Here is a 6,249-nt window from a genome sequence, read left to right as displayed (position 1 = left end):
TTTCTTTCTTTCTTTCTTTCTTTCTTTCTTTCTTTCTTTCTTTCTTTCTTTCTTTCTTTCTTTCTTTCTTTCTTTCTTTCTTTCTTTCTTTCTTTCTTTCTTTCTTTCTTTCTTTCTTTATTTCTGGACCAACCTGGAGAGAACACAACAAGATGAGGATCCTGCTGATAGTCATCCTCCTCTCCTTCATGACAGGTAATAAGCTTGTTATAACTCTCTATAACAATGTAATAACATCCAGTTAGTCTTCTTAAAAAGGCTGCTACTACAGATAAGTATGGGATACCTGTGTTTGTTTCTGTGTGTGTGTGCGTGTGTGTGTGTTTGTTTCTGTGTGTATGTGTGTGTGTGTGTGTGTGTGTATTTATGTATGTACTGTATGTATAATGTCTTTGTGTTTGTAGTGGTGTGAAAAGACACTGGACCAGAACATGTGATGTAGGAACAGAGAAATGATTGGTTAAGGAGGTAAGGAGGAAGAGGGAGGGACTGTCAGAAAAAACATGTGGTAGGAGGGTTTGAACTAGTAGATAGAGAGAGAGAGAGAGAGAGAGAGAGAGAGAGAGAGAGAGAGAGAGAGATGCAGAAATAGGGAAGTACATAGTTGTACGAGTGCAAGGAGTGAGTGAGAGAGAGGGAGGGGCAGAGAGAGAGAGAGAAGTACATAAAGTACATGACGTTTGTATTTAAGTTCCTATAAGTAGAGAGAGAACAGAGAGAGTTGTAGACTTGGACACACAGCATTATATCAAGACCTATAGACACCTGGACCAACCTGGAGAGAACACAACATTATATCAGGACCTATAGACACCTGGACCAACCTGGAGAGAACACAACATTATATCAGGACCTATAGACACCTGGACCAACCTGGAGAGAACACAACATTATATCAGGACCTATAGACACCTGGACCAACCTGGAGAGAACACAACAAGATGAGGATCCTGCTGATAGTCGTCCTCCTCTCCTTCATGACAGGTAATAAGCTTGTAATAACTCTCTATAACAATGTAATAACATCCAGTTAGTCTTCTTATAAAGGCTGCTTCTACAGATGAGTGTGTGGGTGTGTGTGTGTGTGTGTGTGTGTGTTTGTGTGTGTGTGTGTGTGTGTGTGTTTGTGTGTGTGTGTGTGTGTGTTTGTGCGTGTGTGTGTGCGTGTGTGTTTGTGTAGGTGTGTGTGCGTGTGTGTGTTTGTGCGTGTGTGTGTGCGTGTGTGCGTGTGTGTTTGTGTAGTTGTGTGTGCGTGTGTGTTTGTGTGTGTTTGTGTAGATCTGTGTGTGTGTGTGTGTGTGTGTGTGCGCGCTAGGGGTGTAATGATCCATCTACTACATCAATGTATCAATTTATATTCCTATGATCCAACTACATCGAACTGTGCTCGGCGAGTTGGCCTTTTGGACAACATATATCAATCTAACATCGTTTTAAAATGTAATAAATCGATTGTATCGATACTAGGAAATAACCCATTGGATTTAAGCACGTCAGACTTTATATGAATGTTTTTTCTTAGCACTTTTAATGATAAAGGCTTTAAACATTACTCGATTCAGTCTGCCTATCCGTGACGTCATCGCCCCGCGCCAGCAGCAGCGCAAAGGCGCAAAGACAACAAAACATAGCATGGCGGACGACAGAGGAGAAGCCGACGAGCGAGAAATTATCAAGCCACCATTGCGGTCCTTACAAGAAACAGGAATCTAGGAAACTTCACCTGCACTGTCCAGTATCCAGGTATTTATTTCAGTCACACTGGTTGAATTTTTGGCTAAAAGGTTACTGAATCGATTTCAAGTCACTGAATCGTTTCGGATCGTATCGTTCTAAATGAACCAATATCGTCCTTGAATCGTATCGACAACCACGAATCGTGATACAAATCAAATCGTTGTTAAAACGAATCGTTACACCCCTAGTGCGCGCGCATGAGTGCATGTGTGTGTGTGTGTGTGTGTGTGTGTGTGTGTGTGTGTGTGTGTGTGTGTGTGGGTAATGTGATGATGCCACTGGTGTAGGAAAATTTAACCATAAGTACATTGGTATTACAAATCACTAAACCAAAAGGAATATAAAATATATGTTCTCTTGTCTGATTGACAGGTTGTTTGAGCTCCTTCAAAGTGACAGGATACTCTGGAGGAACTGTCATCATCTACTGCGATTATTCCATAGAAGAGAGAAGTTCTGAGAAATATTTCTGTATGGGGGAGTATAGTTGGAGTTGTGAGGATAAAATCATAACTGGATTGAAGAACAGCTGGCAGAACAGCGGTAGATTCTCTCTGTATGACAACATCGGGAGAAACTACTTCAAAGTGATCATCAGACAACTGACTAAACAAGATGAAGGGACCTACTGGTGTGGAGTGGAGAAACCTACTGCACCTGACAGTTACACCAAGGTAGAGCTGGATGTGAAGAAGGGTGAGAGACTTTTACTTTAACTTTATACAATTAATTTAGCTAGATATATTGTTGCATGATTAGTACCACTAGTCAAGGAAGTTAGTCTATAGTATTAGACTAAGGTTGTGATGTGTGTTCCTATTGACAGATGACTGCTGTGAGAAGTCAGTCACAGAGACGGTCTATCTGGGAGGACAAGCTTCCATCAGCTGCAACTATCCAGAGGACCATGAGGACAGCATCAAGTATTTCTGCAAGGAAAGCAAAGACTTCAAGACTTGTGTTTATATGATCGCTGCTTACCAGAGAACTGCTAAAGCTGGGCGTTTCTCTGTCTCTGACAACAGAAGAGTGAAATCCTACTCAGTGACCATCAGTGACCTGACTGAAGATGATACTGGGACCTACTGGTGTGACCTGACTGAAGATGATACTGGGACCTACTGGTGTGGAGTAGTAACAGGAAGGAGAGAGGAAAGTTACATCGCACTGATCACACAGGTGAAGCTACGTGTTATAAGTGAGTATAAACAAGACTTCTATTTCTTTAGCATGTGTACCCAAAACACACACGTTAAAGTCTTGTAAGAAAGTAGTTTAATTGAAATCATAATTGCATTAATTTTTTTATGTCATTCACATGTTTGATGTATTTGATAACGTTCCATCTATTCCATTCCAGCCGTTGTGGTTAGCCCGTCCTCCTATATCTCTGTCCACCAGCCTCCTCTGCTTCCCATGCTCTACACCTGCAGTAACTATGTACTGTATGACCACGTAAATAATATATAGCATTCTATTTTATCAGATAAAACTACAATATGTCATGTCTGACAATTAAAATACTGTCATTTAAAATTAGCAATCACATCTAGAACCTTCTGAAATATGCTGTTGTTAATTGGCAACAACCAGTTTAGTGAAATGTAGCATTGAACTAAACATCTTATCATTAGAAGTTGTTCAGTGGTTGACAGCAGGAGAGAGAGAGAGAGAGAGAGAGAGAGAGAGAGAGAGAGAGAGAGAGAGAGAGAGAGAGAGAAAAAAAAAGAGAGAGAGAGAGAGAGAGAGAGAGAGAGAGAGAGAGAGAGAGAGAGAGAGATAGAGAGAGAGAGAGAGAGAGAGAGATACACCTCAACAGGAACAAGAGAAACTACCCTGTCTTTACACACCTCAACAGGAACATGAGTAACCACCCTGTCTTTACACACCTCAACAGGAACAAGAGTAACCACCCTGTCTTTACACACCTCAACAGGAACAAGAGTAACCACCCTGTCTTTATACACCTCAACAGGATCAAGAGTAACCACCCTGTCTTTACACACCTCAACAGGAACAAGAGTAACCACCCTGTCTTTACACACCTCAACAGGAACAAGAGTAACCCCCTCTCCATATCTCTCTCTGTGCCTGTAACTCTCTCTCTCCCTCCATCTCTCTCTCTCTCTCCATGTGACTCTTCGCCTCCATCTCTCCCTCCATCTCTTCCTCTCCTCACCTAACAAAAAAATAATCCCACCTGTGTCAATCGTTTTCAGTGGCTCCACCCACCACCACCACAACAACAACAACAACAACAACAACAATAACAACAACAACTACAGCACTTCCAGCCTCAGCCACAACCACCTTCATCTCACCGTCACCATCACCATCATCACCATCACCACCATCCACATCATCACTAAACAGATCTGGTAAATTACATTTTACAAATTCAAATGTCTGAGTCTCACTTTGGTAGACATGTCTGTATGTAGTGTTATGATATGAGGGTAGGTTAGTGTTAGACATGTCTGTATGTAGTGTTATGATATGAGGGTAGGTTAGTGGTAGACATGTCTGTATGTAGTGTTATGATATGAGGGTAGGTTAGTGGTAGACATGTCAGTATGTAGTGTTATGATATGAGGGTAGGTTAGTGGTAGTCATGTCTGTATGTAGTGTTATGATATGAGGGAAGGTTAGTGTTAGACATGTCTGTATGTAGTGTTATGATATGAGGGTAGGTTAGTGGTAGTCATGTCTGTATGTAGTGTTATGATATGAGGGAAGGTTAGTGTTAGACATGTCTGTATGTAGTGTTATGATATGAGGGTAGGTTAGTGGTAGACATGTCTGTATGTAGTGTTATTATATGAGGGTAGGTTAGTGGTAGACATGTATATAGTATAGTGTAACACTAGGTTTGTCTAATCGGTTCCGTAACAGCGTGTGTGTGTGTGTGTGTGTGTGTTCCAGGTTCCTCAGTGGTCATCATGGTGTCTGTGAGTCTGGTAGTGTTGCTGCTGGTGATCAGCCTGATCATAGTCTACAGATGGAAATACAACAAGGCCACAGGTGAGAAACACAAACGCTATTCTCTCTCTCTCTCTCTCTCTCTCTCTCTCTCTCTCTCTCTCTCTCTCTCTCTCTCTCTCTCTCTCTCTCTCTCTCTCTCTCTCTCTCTCTCTCTCTCTCTCTCTCTCTCTCTCTCTCTCTCTCTCTCTCTCTCTGAGTAATGTGTGTTGTGTTCCACAGGATCTGTCTCTTCAACACTCAGAGTGAGCCCAGACAAAGGGAACAACGAAGGGGTCAGTGTATTTTGTATGTTAGTTTTTGTGACTGAGTGATGTCATTGAGTCATGTGACTGAGTGATGTCATTGAGTGATTTGATTGAGTGATGTAGTTGAGGGATGTCATTGAGTGTGTTTGTGATGTCATACTATTCTCTCCTCTTCCTCCTCCCTTTTTCTCTCCTCCCTCCTCTTCAGGGTTGTCATGGTGACGGTGACTATGAGGAGATAAAGGAGCGCCCCCTACAGTCAGACTCAGACGCTGCGCCCACCACCATCTACGCCACCGCCAACTTACCCCACAAGCCACTCTGACTCTCCCCACTACGCCAGCATCAACTTCCACAAGAACCCCAGCGGCCCCAACGAAGCCAGAGTCACCATCACTAAAGAGGGCAGCTGCCGCAATGAGGCCACCGTTGCCATCGATAAAGAGGGCACTTCCTCATGTGACTATGCTACTGTGAACTTTGGTCAAAGCCCCGCCTACTCTACTGTCAATCATCCACACAGCTCCTCTGAGGCGAGGATATGAGGTCACAGTCTTATAGCCTTTTCCTTACTGACACAGTCACTTAGCTACTTCCTGTTCTCTCAGTGACAGTGAGTGAGCATGTCTTGAAAGTATGAGACGCCTGGTTCTTGCCCGTGTAGGCGGAGGTATCACTTGATTTGCAATTTAGGAGGCCGGCGGCGAATTCCAAATGCCCTGCTCAAAACCGGCAGCGAGGCTCACTAAAGGCTCAAAAATATTTCAAAAGCCATTACCATCAGAGACACATGGAGCTGTCTGAGAAACAATTATTCCTTTTTTGATCTGTCTGATAAGTCTTCCTCATTTGCCGTGTTTTAGTGACGACATTCACCGTCAGTACTCGATAACAACGGCAAACAGCGCACCCACCCAATAGATTATTATTATTATTGTTGTAGTTGTTGTTGTTACTATAATGATGATTATTATAATTATTATTATTACCATTGTTATTAATATTACTATAATGATGATGATGATGATGATTCTGATTCTGATTCTGATTATTATTACCCTGTACTATTATAATGTGAAGTGTAATATAAATCTGTTATCTTTTTATTGTGGGGTTTATGATGTGAATTTTTCTGAATTGTATATAGTATTGTACATTCTTAACTAAATAAAAAACTTCTCTAGACCCTTCCTCCTGACAGCAAAGATAATTTATTATGGGCTGCACGTAGCCCAGCAGTTAGGAGCGTTGGACCAGTAACTGCAAGGTAGCTGGTTTGAATCCC

At 42.1% G+C, this 6,249-nt stretch overlaps 1 pseudogene across 1 annotated transcript; it reads left to right on the top strand.

Moving 5' to 3' along the window:
• Window positions 1-941: 941 nt before the first annotated feature.
• Window positions 942-5,858, top strand: LOC311117677 (annotated as a pseudogene). The gene is made up of 8 exons: window positions 942-984; window positions 2,110-2,433; window positions 2,564-2,935; window positions 3,098-3,192; window positions 3,992-4,115; window positions 4,660-4,758; window positions 4,939-4,991; window positions 5,173-5,858. The product of its transcript is annotated as an uncharacterized misc_RNA (transcript).
• The last annotated feature ends 391 nt before the right edge of the window (window positions 5,859-6,249 follow it).

This window comes from Coregonus lavaretus, assembly GCF_964263955.1.
Source record: "Coregonus lavaretus genome assembly, contig: HAP1_SCAFFOLD_8527, whole genome shotgun sequence".
NCBI classification, from domain to species: domain Eukaryota; kingdom Metazoa; phylum Chordata; class Actinopteri; order Salmoniformes; family Salmonidae; genus Coregonus; species Coregonus lavaretus.
This window is presented reverse-complemented; position numbering and strand designations above follow the sequence as displayed.